Source organism: Canis lupus, chromosome 32 (genome assembly GCF_048164855.1).
Source record: "Canis lupus baileyi chromosome 32, mCanLup2.hap1, whole genome shotgun sequence".
In the NCBI taxonomy this organism is placed as follows: Eukaryota; Metazoa; Chordata; class Mammalia; order Carnivora; family Canidae; genus Canis; species Canis lupus.
The window spans coordinates 4,416,078-4,432,589 of NC_132869.1; the positions used below are offsets into that span (position 1 = coordinate 4,416,078).

The following is a 16,512-nucleotide window of genomic DNA, read 5'->3' on the forward strand; positions in this document are numbered from 1 at the left end:
AGCTATACTTAGCCTACATCTGGGCCATTGTTTCAGACTTCTGGATTATTTTAGGCTCTGGGATATAGTGCTCATATTTTTGTTCAGACTTAAAATCTGTATAGTGTTTGCCTTATTCTTATCACCAGCTTCACTTCCCACGTAGTAATAATTATTTCATCCTGCTATTGTGAACTCATTTAAAGAGGTCTAACAAATATTTCCTAAACATGTCTATATACTTAAGCAGTAGATGGAGTGTGGATAGTACTTGTTTAGAAAAAGTAAAAGACTTACAGTCTCAACTGCTTAGTTGAATAGAAGTTAGTTTTCAATCTCATACTGACTGAAATAAGTCAAAGCAATAGGACAAGGTGCTTGTTTTTGCTGGTATATGGTCTCAGAGCATGTATCCTGCAGGGATATATCTGGGGAGATATATATGTGTATCGACTTTGTATATATTTTAGAACAGTTTAGATTTACAGAGAAATTGAAAGAATAGTGTGGAGAGTTTCCATGTAGTCTATACTTAGTTTCTCCTATGAGTAACCTTTCCCATTATTACATGCACGTGTAAGTCAATGGACTAATATTGATACATTATTAAGTATCTATTCCAATAGAGGGCTGCTCTCTCTTTGGAATTTGTCTGATGTTTTGTTCATGATTAGACTGAGGTCTTGAGTTTTGGGAGGTAAAGTACCATTATGTTAACATCAGGTGTACATACTATCACTATTATTGATGCTGGCCTTGACCACCTACCCCAGGCAGTAGTTGTCAGGTTTCTTTCCTGTAAAATTATTCCCATCCATCTTCTATACTGTATTTTCTGGAAGGAAGTCCTTCTGTACAGCCTTTGAAGATGGAAAATGTGTAAATTCTTCTGTATGGGAGATATGTCTACCCCATTTATGTACTCATTTACTTATGCTAGTGTGGACTCATGGATATTTATTTTATACTATGGGCTATAATCCAGTATTACTTATTTTGTCACTCAAATTATTATTCAGCTTTGGCCATTAGGAGGTCTTTCAGTTGGCTCCTTTGGTCCTGTGACCTACCCTAATCAGGGGTATGTGTGTGTGCACGTGTGTGTGTGTTTGGTACCTTTACTTTCTGGTACTACTACTTACTAGACGCTCCATGTTTAGTGTATGTATTTTCTGCCCCAGTCCTGGAATCTGCCATTTTTCTAAGGATACAGGGCTATATTTTATACTGGATCCTGTGTCTTGATGATCAATCTTGTGAACTGTGATCAGTTTGACTGGTTCATTGTGTCTATAATTGCAAATATGGAAAAAAAGCATTGAACTGTTGCTTACACATAGTCATTGTGAGCATGTGTGCAAATCCTCATTTTAAAGCTGAATGATAAAATAGTTGAAGACAACATAACAGCAAGCCCTCACATGAATCTATCAGGTATGGCTTACTCAAAGAGAGAAGAACTATTTCAAGTGACTATAAAATGATATTTTGGCTGTGTATCCCTACTTGGATAAATCCTAAGAACAAATGCACTGAGAACTTTTAAACCACATTCAAATATTCTTGGTAGTGATATTGGTATCATTATGTTGAAAATATTAAATATACACTGCAGGGTAAAGGGAATAAGTAGTTATATTTATGTTGTTAGTAATTAAGATTTTCAGAGATAAAGAAAAACTAATCTAAAAATTGCAGCAATTAAGTAAAAACCCTGTAATCTTAAACTTGAAGTATCTGTATGAGCTTAGACTTTTATCTTTATAGGTATGTGTTTTCTACTGAAAAAGCATAGAAACAAAGACAACCCAGTTACAGTGAGCATTCAGATTATAGTTTCTAAATGGCATTTCCCACTTAAAAACAACAACAACAACAACAACAAGCATATTTGAGAAAAGGCTGATTCCAGGTGTGGGCAGAAAGCAAGAATCCTCTCAAAGTTTCCTGGAGCTTCCATTGGATGGGGCTATTTGAGCATCAAGAAAAATAAGAAATGCAGTAGGTTGAAAGGCCACAAATGTGAGTTTTTAATGATGCTAAAAAACCCTCCACCTCATTGTTTATTTTTGGAGGCTGCTAGGTAACAATGCACAATTCTTAACATTGATAAAGTGAGGGAAAAGATTTAGCAATTATCCTTTCCTGAATAAACTATATATTTTAGGATAATCAAATAGTTGATGATGAAAGTCCCCCCCCCAAAAAAATATACATTGCATCTAATGTTCAAGAAATGACAGAATTAGAAAATTGCCACTTTTCAGTTCCTAGTGAACTAATAAATCTAAACTAATGGGTGTTAAACTGGACTATAATCAGGTCACTAGATACAGTTGCTAGTTTGTGGAAATAAGTGGGATGGAAGAACAAGTTAAAGGACAACATACAGAAGCTGCAGTCAAATCTGAAATCCAAAATGTGGGAAATTCTGCAGGACAAATATAGGCCAAAGGAGACTTACAGAGGCATACTAGCCATGTGCAGTACGTTGGCCTTGTTTGGATCCTCATTCTCACAAACCAAATACAAAAGGAAAGATGAGCTATTTGGAGGAAATTTGAGCATGGACCAGGTCATGTTGAGGGATTGTTGTTCTGTTAGCTATGGCAAAGGCATTGTGTTTATATCTAAAGTTAATATGAGATACATAATGGAATATCAGTGACATGATAAGATGTGTGAGATCTGTTTAAAAATATTCCAGAAAACAATATACCAAAAAAAGTGTGTGTGCACTTTCGTGGGGTGTATGTGTGTTTGAAGAAGCAGGGGATGATATAGATAAAAACAAGACTAGGAAATTATTCATAATTGTTGAAACTGGGTTCTGGGTACTAGGGATTTAGTGTACTGTGTTGGAAGATTTTTATAACAAAAATACAAGCTCAAGGGACGCTTGGGTGGCTCGGTGGCTGGGCGTCTTCCTTTGGCTCAGGTCATGGTCCCGGGGTCCTGGGATTGAGTCCCACTTCAGCTCCCCGCAGGGGGCCTGCTTCTCCCTCTGCCTGTGCCTCTGCCTCTCTCTGTGTCTCTCTCATAAATAATAAAATCTTAAAAAAATTTCAAAAGCTAAATGTAGTCTTTGTTTTTTTTCTCTCCCCTAGTAGAAAAGGCATAATTTAGCATTTGAGGGTATTTGTGATATATAAGTATTGTTTTGGCGGTAGATTAATGAATAAATGAATGATTAATGAATGAATATTTCATTCACCTTTAAAGTCATGGATTTGACTCTGTATTGACTTCATGAACTGTTTAGGCTGAGTATGAAGTGGATTGGAACATTAGGTTGAGCTCTGAATCTGAAAGTAATTTTTGCGGTTGAGATTGAGAGAAAGATAGTTAGATAAAACCTTGTATCCTTCATGTCTGCTTTCCCATCACATTTAGGATAAGATCCAAATTGCGTACCATGCCGCGTAGAGCCCTTCATGACCTGATGCCTGCGTACTTCTAGGCCTCATTAGTGCCCTCTTTCCTTCAAGTTCAATCCAGTGTAGCCAGTGTAATGATGCTGGCTCTGTTTCTGACCCTTGAATGTAGCAGGAGTCTTCTCTCCCAAGACACCTGCTGCCTTTCTGTCCCCCAGTCCTTTCATGGTTTACTCCCTTATCCTTTCAGGTTATCTGCTTAAGTGTTCTCTCTGATGAGATTTTTCTGACGATTCTATATCATATTGTGCCCTCATCGTTCTCCAGCTCCTTAGCTTACTTTGTTTTATGGTATTTGTCACAACCTACAACACTGTGTTTTCATGTGTTTATACATCAGTATACATGTATTTATTTGGTTGTTGTTTGACAAGTCCACGAGGGCAGGGGATCTCTCTTGCTTACTCATGGATTCCACACACATGCAATGGTGTCTGGCAGTGTATACAGGCTCCTCATAGATCTGTTAGGGGACCCGACAATGCATTTTGTGTTTCAGCATGGCATTATTTCCAGTATTCTAGAAGCATCCACATTCATTTTATGCTTTTCCTGTTGCCACTCAGAGTAGACAGGGAAGGTGGGTTTGGCTGTACACCTGAAACTAAGTGCACTCTCCGGCTCCTCCCTGCATGCCATCCTCTATTTTGTCCTCAGTGAAAAGAGCCAGAATGGGTCTAAGTGTCTGCTCAGGAAAGTGACCTCTAACACATGCTTCCTTTGTCTGATGCCCTTGGCAGCTCAAGACACCTGCTTAGTTGGTCTCTGTCACCATTCATGTGTCTTGTGGGCGGCCGCCGGCAGGGACACTTGCCCACCCACCTGGCCCGGTCACCCCAGGATGATGGGGGGAAGGCGCAGGGACCAGCGGCAGATGGTGGGCTGGAGGTCAGGTCCTGTCTCTCCCTGGGCCTTTCTGGAGGGCTACAAAACACAGTGGCAGCGAGATGGCTCCGGAGTCTGCGCTCATCACCGTGACCCTCCAGGATCCCAGGGGGTTCCCTCTGCTGCCCAGGACCCCAAGCGCAAGATGAGAGCTGGGCTAGGGCCTCCGCTCAGTGGTGGAAGGTGCTGGAACTCGGAGTGGGAAGAGGGCTACCAGTCTCAGCTAGTCCCGGGAGGCTTGCTGTTTCATGGATCGCTGCGACAGACTGCGGACAGATGGGTGATTGGGTGTACTGAGGACTACGAGAAGGAAAACGAAGGTGGCAGTTGGGAAGGCGGTGAAAGTCTGGAGAAATTGCCTGTGGGCTCTGGGGGTGAGGTCCTCCTTGTTTTTCTTTTCTCTCTGGCCGTGCGCCAAGGGCAGGCTCTCAGAGCTGCAGCAGCCGTGCTCGGGGAGCTCAAGAGCCACAAACTATCCCACCTCTCTGGCTGCAAGGGTAGGAAAAATGCAGCCTGGAAAGTGTGTAGGTGCCTGTGCCTCTCCTTGAATCACCGAGGTGGACCCCTGGAGAACTGGGGTGGCTGCGGTGCTGGCAGCCCAGGTGCCTTTCCAAATCCTGCCCATGAGGGGCAAGGCCGACAGTTAGAACTCCACAGATTGGGAGCATCCTACAGAGGACACACAGGGTCCTCTGTGTGTGTGGACTGGCTGGAGGCAAGGACCCACCCTGAGCTGCACAGGGGCAGCAAGGACCCAAAAGCTGTGGAACAGAAGCCTGAAGAACTGGGATGACTGAACCATGGCCCACAGAACAGGAGGGACAGCTTGGGCCTGACCCCATCCGGATCAGTTGCCTGATAAAAAGGAACAAGCAAAATCCTAATGCTCTCCAGAGGATTTGTAATAGGACCCAGAGTCCACACAAATTCATATTCAGGATGTTATTCTACATTTAAAATTTCACAATATTACAGAAAAATGTGACCAATTCTTGAGACAAAACACAGTCAACAAATGCCAACTCCAGGATGATCCAGATTCTGAGATCCTCAGAGACTTTATAGCAATTATAGGGCACCTGGGGGGCTCAGCGGCTGAGTGTCTGCCTTAGGCTCAGGGCATGATCCTGGCTGGGGTCCTGGGATTGAGTCCCACATCGGGCTCCTGGAGGGAGCCTCCTTCTCCCTCTGCCTGTGTCTCTGCCTCTCTCTGTGTGTGTCTCATGAATAAGTGAATAAAATATTAAAAAAAATCAGTTACAGTAACTGCACCATGAGTTAAATTGTTTTGAAATGAATGGAAGGATAGCTGTTCTTTTAGGAGACAACATGGAAGAAAGTGTTTTGTGATCTTGGGTTAGACAAAAATTTCTTAGATGTAGCACCAAAAGCATGATCTGCAAAAGAAAAATACCTCGATATGCTGGACTTTTCATGAAGAGCTAAGCCACACCGAGGACATGTGGGTGATCTCTGGGACCTTCCACTCAGTTTGCTATGAACCTCAAACTAAGGAATACATTCTACTAAATAGAAATAACAGACTGGGAGAAATATTGTAAGTCACATATCCAACAAAGGACTTGTATCCAGAAAACAGGTAGCACTTTCAAAATCCAATAAGAAACAATCCATTAAAAAAATGGGGAAAAGATTTAAACAGACAATTCACCCAACCGGTGTCGTATGCTGGCAAATAGCACCAAGATGCTCAACAACCTTTGTTTTTAGGGAAATGCAACTGAAACCATGAGAGGAAATTGCTGTCTGACTAGCAGAATAGCTTAGGAAAATGACAGCACCAAATCCCAGCAGCTTCTTACCAAGTTAAATGTATGCTTGCCATGTGAGGTGGAAAGTAGATAATACCTGAGAGTATTATCTCTCATGAAATGAAAAGTCCTGTTTGTGAATGCTTACAGTAGCTTTTATCATCATTGCCAAAAGCAACAGGTGAAATTCTGTAAGTGGCAGGTGGATGGTACGTGCACATGGGGCACGCAATTTGCAGCAGAAAGGCACAACCCGCTGCCACTCACCCGCAGCAAGGATGGACCTAAGTGTCCTTCACGTGAAAGGAGCCCTGGAGACGAGGCATGATGGCATCTCTCGGGGTGATGGGACTGTCCTGTGTCTTGATCGTGGTAGTGGTTACATGACTACATTTGTCTAAACTCCCAGAACTTTGTATTTTACCTTGTGCAAGTGGTCAAACGGGGATAATTATTGGAAAGCCATCTAACTATAATTTTCATCCGATCCTAAAAAGGTTACGTCGTCCAGACTGAGGGAACTGCCATTTAGTACCTGAAGTACTCTGTTGGTGAGTTCGTAGGTCCTCAGCCCTCCTAGGTGGTGGAGAAGAGCTTGTCCGTTCAGCTGAGTTGTGAATCTGTGATTGGTTTTTTTCAAGTGGGTTGTGCGCTTGAGCTAATGGAATCTACCCCTCCGGATCCGGAAGCTGCTCTTCTAGAATCTGCTCCTGCTGCTTTGTGAGTGGTTTCGGGACCATTAGATGGAAGAATCAAAGGAGTTTCCCTTTCTCTTTTTTTCCCCCTGAATGCCCTGAATTGTTTGTGCGTAAAGCCCGAAGTCTGGCCTTGGGTTGTGTAGCAGGAGGCGAGGTCTGTCTTGCCGGTGACTGATGTTTCTGTGGGGCAGACCCTCTGCTTCCTGGGGCCTTCTTCCTGTCCCTTTCCTCCTCTGGGGCTATCTCGGAGGCCCAGCCCAGTCAAACTCTCTTAACGATACCTCACCCCCTAGACAGCTTCTTTTCTTCGCTCCTTGTCAAAATTGTGATAATGACAGTGTCTTACTCTCAGGGAAGTGCCCTGAATTTCAGATGACTTCAGTCTAGTCAGTGTTGCCTCTACAGAAACCCCACCGGGAGTCCTATTTGGGGGCAGATGATTCTTTTTGTGCAGAGCATGTTACGGGAACATCCAGCGTTTCCAACCTGCCACAGCTGGAGCTCAGGCCCTAATAGACTTTAGCTTTTACAAGTTTATTCCTCTCAAGGGTTTTGATTATACTTTTAAATCCACCAAGCCTCCTTGTTACAGGAAAGCCATACAAGAGTTTAATTTGTGCTCCCACAAAGGAATATCTGGACGTTGTTGTTGAGAAGGTGGGATGGAGTGTCGCTTTATATTTCTATAAAGGGTGGTAAATGGTCTCATCCTTAGAGAAGAGCTAGGGCGCAGGTGCTTTTAGCACTGCAGCTCCGAGGGATCCTACCTCCGTGCAGCTGCTTAGGCACACCATGCTGTGGCCCAGCTTCCCGGGCGGGCGTTGGCCTGTGCGCTCCGTGTAATCCTCATCCTGGGATTTGCATTTTGTCCTCATGATGGCAGCTTTGAGAAAATCCACCTTTCTCTAATGCAACGTACGAAGCTTTCCCCCTTCCTCAGGTGTCTTTGCTGCCCTTCCTTTTAATTAAAGTTTTTGACTCCCCGATGTTGGGCGAGCTTTCTAAAGGTCACACTTGAAAACAGCTGCAGAAGGGAAATGAGGATTGCAGTATTGTGTCCTTTCATGGGGGAAACTGTCAAATCTGTTTTGCCTCTGAAAAGTGCATTTTCTTTTTCTCAATTTTGGCTAAAATGACGTGGATTGGAAGGAAGGAGTTTTTGCTAGTATGTAGCCACTGTGTCATTCAGTCGATGACCGAGGAAGGAGAGGATTGCAGTTTAGCCAGAAATGAAGAGTGTGCCAGCCGAGTACCTTTCAAATGCCATACATCGTATGGCAAAAGTCAGTATTAAGTTTAATATGTGCACTTGCCTTCATTGCAAACAACGCCGTCTTATTCTGTCTACACAGTATTTGCCCCTGAAGTCTCCAAATGCGATTTTTGCGGTAGCTGTCCTTGGATTTCTGTTGGCTCCTACCGTAGGGGAGCTGCTCACAGGAGGGCTGTGAGGCTTGTCTTCCTTTCATGTTAACATTGTCGTGTGCAGCTGCCCTTGAAGATAAAAGATTTCAACACACAGAAGAATCCAGCCCACAGAAGGGAAATGTTATGTGTTTTATATAACTCTACTCATCAAGGAGGAATGAAAAGGAGGATAAATTCAAAAGAGGGGCTTCAGAATGGGTGTCAGGTAAACCTCACACGCAAAGACCTGACAGGTGGTTGGTGTAGTGGTGTCATTCCTCCTTGTGTTTGGTCCGTGTGCATGGGCTCTCCCACATGAGGTGGGTGCTCAGGAGGGAGAGAATTCTGGTAGGCCCATTGTTCTCTATGTGGATTGGCAGATCAAACAGCTTTACCCATTAGGGCTTGAGTTTGGCCCCTGTCTGAAGACAGGACAATGAGAAAGTTATGTGGAGATCAGGTCTTATATCTTAAGTTTGATCTGGTTAGTTAACCTTTGAGCTTTTCATCTCAAGGAGAGAGATCGTAATGCAGTCCGGGGATGTGAGTGACATAGTGTGTGGACCTTTCATGAAGGCAGGCAAATTTTGAGCTGCACGTCTGTAATTTAGATCCATCACTAATGAAGGCTGAGTGAGGATGGTGACTGGCCTCTGAGGTGGTGGGAGAAGGGCTTTCTCCCAGATGGTGGCATTAATCTTTTAACTAAGCATAGATTTAGATCATACCTGTTTTGTACAGTTTCTTTTTTTTTTTTACATTTTACCAGTTTGTCACCAGTTGACATCCTCTTCTGTTTCGTTTTGCTCTGAAGTACTTTCCATAATTTCTGGAAATGCTCGTCATCTCTTTTCAAATTATGTATCTTTTCTTTATTGTTATTATGTGTGGCCCTCCCCTCCCAATCTCTGGTCATATTTATTGCTTGTAAGTGTAAGTGACTTCTTACTACTAGGCCATTTCCCCACACTGTGAACCTTGCTGTTTTAAATGACTATTAGGAATGGTTTGAAGTTGAATGAGCTTTTATGTCAGAGATTTGCTCTCTTATATGGATGTTAAGTGTTTGGAGTGGGTATGTGACCTGTTCCAATTGTATTTCATCTGTATATATAGATAATTATGTGTAAGATCTTAATCTATCTTCCAGGACTGATTTGAAATTAAATAAGATAATTGAACTAGAATGAGTTTTGGGAGGTCAAGATAGTGTCATTGATGGAAGGAAGGTGACTTCACACATCAGAGGATGATTTTTGAATCCTCAATCTCTGGCTTGCTATACTTGTTTTGCCATTTAAATGGTGTCATTTTTTTCTACTGATAAGAGGTTTTTTTTTTTTTTTTTAGATTTTATTTATTCATGAGGGACACCACACAGAGAGAGGCAGAGACAGCAGCAGAGGTTACTCGTGGGGAGCTTGATGCAGGACTTGGTCCTGGGACTCTAGGATCACTACCTGAGCTGAAGGCAGATGCTCAACCACTGAGCCATCCAGGTGCCCCAACTGGTAGGGATTTTGAATAGAACCTTCATAAGGCTTTAGAAATGAAGAGACCTAACACAATAGAGGGAGTGATTGATTTTACTAAGATTTTGTTTAGTCAAGAGTCATATTTGCAAAAGCACTAGGTTGCATTCTAGGCAGATTGTCATTCTGCTTCTGCTGTTAAGTGAGACCTTGTGCAAGTCCTTTTCTGAACTTTATTTCCTCTCTAAAGCCTCAGGGCTTAAACCAGATGATCTATGTGGATGCTTTAAGAGAGATGGTACTGTTTCAACCAAATTTTCGATTTGCCTCCATGGATTGGTATCGTAGAGCAAGCTTGCAAAAGTATCAGTAAGAAATTCTATTCTATAGGTAGAAAAGGACATTGTCTAATAGTAAAACCTCTATTTTGAGGCATGGAGAAGACTGGATGATTTCATTAAAAAAATCCGTCTATTGACACTGGGGGCGCTTGCTGACTCAGTGCAAAGAACATGCGATTTTTGACCTCGAGTCATTAGCTGGAGCCCCACATGGGTCTAGAGATTACTAGTGAAAACAAAATGAAACTTTAAAAAAATGAATTTCTTAAAAAATCTATTGACCCTGTTGTATGCATTGGATTAAGGCACAATAGCAAACAGAAGAATTGTGTATGACAATGCAATCCTTGTAAGTGTTGCTAGAATGAATAGTGGTCAAGTTGTAGGGTTTTCAGTCCCTTTAGAGCTTCTGAATAAGGCTTACTGAAATCACTTATTTTGATAATTGACATCTTATTTAAAAAAAAGTTTTTTTTTGATAATTGACATCTTATTAAAATTGGTAGCTACATGATAAGAAGAACATTGCATGAAAAATCTTAGGGGATAAATGTTCCAAAATAGCTCCTGAGAAGGGACTTCTTTAAGGAAACGGTTTAATTTTGTTGACAGGAGAGTGAGGTGTCCATGCTGTTGAAGATGGCACGTGGTGGTGGACACTTTATCTCATTTATAGGGAGAGCTGCTTTTTTGATGAATTGTTAACAAGTGGACCGAGGGAGTGAATTTGGGATGGATGGGCACACTATAGGTGAAAAGACACTTGGCACATCATATGATCTTGATAAGCCCAGAGATTTAGAAGTCAGTGGTTTAGAACTTGGTGTAAAGGAAATAAATAACCCATGGTGTTTTAAAAATGGAGCAGCTCACAAGAGGATGCAATTCTTTAAGAATTTCCGTTGTTTATTCTTACAGGCTCTGTAGAATCACCAGCACATGGAGACACTCATGTTTAGCTAATAGTGGGTTCACAGGTATGACAAAGTGTCTTGATTGAATCAAAAACCCCTGTTAGAAATGTATAAATGTTTTTGTTAGAAATATTTTATAGAAGATTTGGTTGCATTTTGCAGCTCAGGAGATAAATACTTTTTTTTTTTTTTTAAAGATTTGAGCATGAGTGGGAGGAGGGGCAGAGGCAGAGAATCTTCCAAGCAAACTCCATGCTGAACATGGAGCCCAAAGTGGGGCTCGATCCCATGACCCTGAGATCATGACCTACCTGAGCTCAAACCAAGATTCAGGTGCTTAACCAACTGAGCCACCAGGTACCCCTGGCTGAAATACTTTTGACCCAAGTATCATAAAAGAAAAGAGGGGAACCTATGCAAGTAAAGGGACTGCCACAAGCAAAGTGCCAAGTTAATGAGGAGAGAAGGGAGCATACGAGGTGGACAGATGCCCATCAGGGCCCCCATCCTGGTGCCTGTCTTTATTCTGTTGAGTTTATTACATCAGTTAAAGTCTGTTGTGTCGAAGTGCTGTGAACTTCATTCTGATAAAAAGCTAGGAAATGGGAAATTTTTCCCAGTTCTGTGTCCACATCAAGGTTACTGTTTGGATGTGAGGGGTATTGTTTGAAGGAGAGTGAAGGGCATCTGAGGAGCTGGGGTTGGAGAGAAGAGTTGTTCTGGCCCAGATTCTTGAGACTGCAAACAAATGGGAATGGCTTTTTCATGCCTCTTGTTTTTATCAAACTTTCTGAAACAATACTGACAAGGATGAGATAAGAACCTGGAGAAGGAGGGACACCCGGGGGGCTTAGCAGTTGAGCATCTGCCTTGGGCTCAGGTTGTGATCCTGGGGTCCTGGGTTCGAGTTCTGCATTGGGCTCCTTATGGGGAGCCTGCTTCTCCCTCTGCCTGTATCTATGTGTCTCTCATGAATAAATAAAATCTTAAAAAAAACCTGGAGAAGAAAAAGGATGAAGCAAGGAGCCCAGTGGGTTGTTACTGAATAACTGCTTTGTGGGTTGGTGTATGTTTTTCCTCTGTACTCGGGTTCTCTCCACCGCACTTGTTTTTTTTCCCCTTCATGTGTTGATGTTTCTGAGCAAGATTGAGATGGACAACTGTTCTTTTTTTTAACCCTTTGCCCCTGAAGACCTAGGTTGGGATTTCTAGTTACATACTTAAAACAGTGAAATTGTATTACAATAAAGAATTTTGGATGCTTGGTTTTTATATATCTACCTATTATAAATGCTTTTATCTTTAGTATCTTTGTCTTTGTAATGACAACTTCATACAGGACATGACCACAGTGCTTTGTTGTTGTGATCTTCCTGAGAAATCTGTTTTCCCAGACTTTTAAAAGGGAGACCCTCTCAAGGATAGTTTTCAGGGTTCATGGCTCCTCAGACCCCTTTTCTGTCATTTTGGATGGAGAAAATAGAGACCTTCTCCCATGCTGCAAGTCCCTTCCCTAGTCAGACCCTTTTTCTCCCCTTTTCTTTACCGTGTCTCTTCTGCTAGGTTGGGATCCTACCCCCGGCAATTTCTCTTCAGAGTGGAGTTAGGTCCTGCAAGGAGCTTTGCATAGTTACTGCCAAGTTCTGACTTGGTCCCCTCAGACTTTCCATGAGCCCTGTACCCCCAGCTCCCCGCGCCCGGGGCCCGGCGTTCCCGGCCACTGTGCTCCTGTCCCCTGGCCAGTTTGGGGCCGCCTGGATCCCCCGAGCCCTGAGCTTCCCCTCCACAGGCGGGTCCCCTTTGGGACTGGGGTGCTGACTGGCCCCCACCTGCCCGCGGAGGGAGCTTGCCACCAAGGCTTTGGGGGCACGTTCTGTGGCCTTCTTGCCCTGCATCTGAGTTGCTGTGTGTGACTTTTCTTTTTAATTTAATCTGAGGGCTTGGGCAGCCCCGGTGGCTCAGCGGTTTAGCGCAGCCTACAGCCCAGGGCCTGATCCTGGAGACCCGGGATCGAGTCCCATGTCGGGCTCCCTGCATGGAGCCTGCTTCTCCCTCTGCCCCCCGCCCTGTGTATCTCTCATGAATAAATAAATAAAATCTTTACAAAAAAATTTAATCTGAGGGCTTTGGGGAGACCAGTAGACTGTGCTGTCCTGCTGCCACCCTCCCACCGAGCTCCTGGGCTTGTTCTGAAGCTGAAGCTGTCGCCCCTTGGTTACACGCGTGTCCCTTGCTCTTTCCCTCGGCCGAGCCCGAGTACGTGGTCCCTGAGCCTGGACGCCTTCCTCCCCAGCTCCCCAGACTGGCCCCGACGCTGTCCTCCCATCTCCCCTGCTGCTGCAGCTTTCCCAGTGCTCCCAGAACATCTTAGGAGGCCACAGCCCGCATGGCAGCTTCCTGAAGTGTATGTCTGCTTGTCTCATCTCTTCCGAGGACCCTGGGGTCTTAGGCGAGACTGTGTGCCCCCAGCATCTGAGCTGGTGACTGGCACTGCGAAACTGGTCAAGAAACCGTCATTGGAGAAAGGTTGGCAGCAGCGTCGTGTACACTTAAGAACTGTAGAACAAAAAAATGTGTAAGGAATTGGAAGTTTTGGAAGTTTGTGCTCATGAAGGAAGCAATATGGTTAACTTGGGTGGAAGACAGCTGTTATCGCAGGCTCGGGCCTCAGGTCCACCCACCCAGTGTGATTTCTGCATGATCTCTCTTGAGGGCAGAGGGTGCACTTGGGCTCTTCACGTTCCTTCTAGGCCAGTAATTGTTTCCTTGTTAATTAAGTTCTCTGGTGAGTTGAGAGTTTGGGAGAGTGTCTTAGAGGTGGCCAGATAAAGCTATTTAATGGTCTCTGAGTTTTCTACAAAGTGGATGGTGATGATGCTAAAACCTTCCTGGTAACCAAGGAATCCAGTCCTGTGCTGCTGGGTAAGAGGAGTAAAAATTTAACTTGAGACCCTCAAAAGAAAAGCTGGTCATTTTCCAGCATTAGGGCCAGGCACTGACATCCCGGCATGTGCCCCTGACCCACCACTTGTTCCCTTAGGAGAGTGAACTGTCAGTGGCCATGGTGGGGTGAGTGAGGTTTGTACACTAACCTTGCCGGGGAATGCTCAGAGTCCACGTGCAGCCTTCCTACCGAGGTTGACCTTTTTGTGTATGTAAGATCTTTTAATTAAATGATTTAACAAAAGTTTTTGCTCAAAGTCCTGGCAGTAGTATCTCTGGCTATTGTGTATGTCTCTATTGTGTGTGCCAGTAGGTTGACAAAGCAAGTGCTAACTTTTTTTCTGAATCAGAACCAGACCAAGAAGCAGATGATTCTCCTAGCTCCATTTAGGGCCTGTAGATTAAAAAAAGTGTTAGCATCACAGTGTCCTGGAAGTACACCTTCTGGAAGTGCAGATTGCTTAGAAGTGACTGAAATATTGATGCCTCATTCTTTGCAAAAGTTGTGATTAAAGGATTTTTAACAATAAAAAGTGAATAGTAGAGCTAAAAGTAACTGTGTAAGTGCTTTTTGGCAGAATCTGTCAAATGGGATGTGCAGTATTAAAAGGAAAGAAAGATAAGGACTGGGGATGAGTGAAGAGGCCCAGCAGAAGTTTCAGGATTGGGGTATCATTTTCTCTGTTCTCAGATTCCTCTGCCCCCCCCCACCCTTTTTTCCGTATACCGATTACAAGGAAGGACAAGAAAAGAAGCTGTAGATAATTCTCTTGCTAGAGAAATTTCTGAATTTGAGGATGGTTTGGATCACTTTTTCTCCATTCTTCCTGGCTAGAGTATTTTGGAGCTCAAATTCTGCATACATTGTTCTGGGCTCAGTGGATAATGTAGATATGTATGCCATACATTGCATTTCAAACATGATCATGTTCTTGTGTATATTTAATACACAATGACAAATTAGAAACTTTGTTAGTTTATCTGCATATTAGGTACATAGTATATATATGCATATTTTTATTCAATTTTTAACTGAAATCTAGCTTCTTGAAATACGACATAAAAATTCTTTTTGCTAGCACTTTTGTAATACCAAATGCTGTTATTGAACTCATAATTATGATGGTTTGTAAATTTTTCTATCGTTTCAAAAGAATAATTTTTTAAAGTAGTGAATTATCGGGACGCCTGGGTGGCTGGCTCATGAGATGCCTGGGTGGCTCAGTGGTTGAGCATCTGCCTTCAGCTGAGGGTGTGATCCCAGGGTCCCAGGATTGAGTCCCATATCAGGCTCCCTATGGAGAGCCAGCTTCTCCTTCTGCCTGTGTCTCTGCCTTTCTCTGTCTCTCATGAATAAGTAAAATCTTAATTCACTACTTTAATTTTTTTTATCAGCTGCTGATTAAAAAATGACCTGACTAGGGTTACAGATATAGAAGTTGGCAATTAGACTCTTAAGTAATGATCAATTTAAAGCTTGGTAATGTTTAAAAATTTTAAAGGTAAGGTGAGTTAATATAGTTTTCCAATTTTAAACCTTGTAACATTTTTGGTTGGATATATCTGACATTATTACCTAATTATTGAAATTAGTTCCTGGTGACTTTTTCTTGGTTTTCCTTAAATGTGTTCTTTCACCTGTCTATCCCACCTGTTTCCATTTATGGTGTAATTACACTTTGTCAGGAACACAGGAGGCCGTTGAAAGTGTGATTGACTGTTTTCTAACCTCCTTATGATGTTCAAAACAGGAAAACAATTTCTTTTTTATTTTATTTATTTACTCATGAGAAATGCAGAGAGAGAGAGAGAGAGAGAGAGGCAGAGACACAGGCAGAGGGAGAAGCAGGCTCCCTACAGGGAGCCCGACGTGGGACTCGATCCCGGGTCTCCAGGATCACACCCTGGGCTGAAGGCGGCGCTAAATCGCTGAGCCACCAGGGCTTCCCCAGGAAAACTATTTTTACGTGCTTTTTACTCTGGCAGAAAGTGAACAGGACCTTCCAAAGTCAGATTCCTGAATATGAAAGGCTTTACATAGGCTTGGTTTGGTTGTTATGTGCTACTAATAACTTCCCAAGTTTTACTGGCTTATCTGAGGGCTCTTCATGATAAAGATAATCTTTAAATATTCTCTTGGCAGATGGTTGCTCTTTTGCAAGAAAAGGTAAGAGGAGATTTAAAAAACAGTGTTAAAAAAAAGTAAAAAACAGTGTTGCCCAGACGTACTTTTCATGGACTGGCCAGTTACATTAAGTTATAGTTTGCTTAATGTAAGTTGTTGTAAATTAAATAGCAGTTCAGCTGTGGTGAGTAAATCTTTTCATTGGTTCTGTGGTGCATGTGGTAGCTTTCATGTGGGTCTATCCATCATTGAAAATGGGGCCTCCATCTACTATTGTTGAACGATTTCCCCTTTCAATTCAGTCCGTGTTTGCTGCATATATTGTGGGGCTCAATTATGAGGAACATAGGTCATAGTTGTCACATCTTTTTGCTAAATTGTCCCTTTTATCATTGTTTGGTTTCCTTCTTCTCATAATAATTTTTACCTTAAAGTTTATTTTGTCTGATAATTGCGTAGGCACTCTGCTCTTTTTTACGTACTGTTTGCATACAGTATCTTTTACTATTCCATACTTTATTATGATGTTTGTCTTTGAGTGT

The 16,512-nt window shown here is 42.8% G+C and overlaps 1 protein-coding gene and 1 pseudogene across 3 annotated transcripts in view; one reads left to right on the forward strand and one right to left on the reverse strand.

Moving 5' to 3' along the window:
- CHRM5 (cholinergic receptor muscarinic 5) overlaps positions 1 to 16,512 on the reverse strand; it is an 83,731-nt gene that overhangs the window by 32,715 nt on the left and 34,504 nt on the right. The window contains exon 3 of one of the 3 annotated variants that reach the window (XR_012022562.1): positions 10,893 to 10,999. The exons of the other annotated variants lie outside the window; for them this stretch is intronic. The gene's annotated coding sequence lies outside the window, so the exon portion shown is untranslated. Of the gene's footprint in view, positions 1 to 10,892; positions 11,000 to 16,512 lie in introns of those variants that run through there. 3 annotated transcript variants of the gene reach the window in all.
- Positions 1 to 16,512, forward strand: part of LOC140622890 (glyceraldehyde-3-phosphate dehydrogenase-like) — an 88,660-nt pseudogene that overhangs the window by 19,824 nt on the left and 52,324 nt on the right.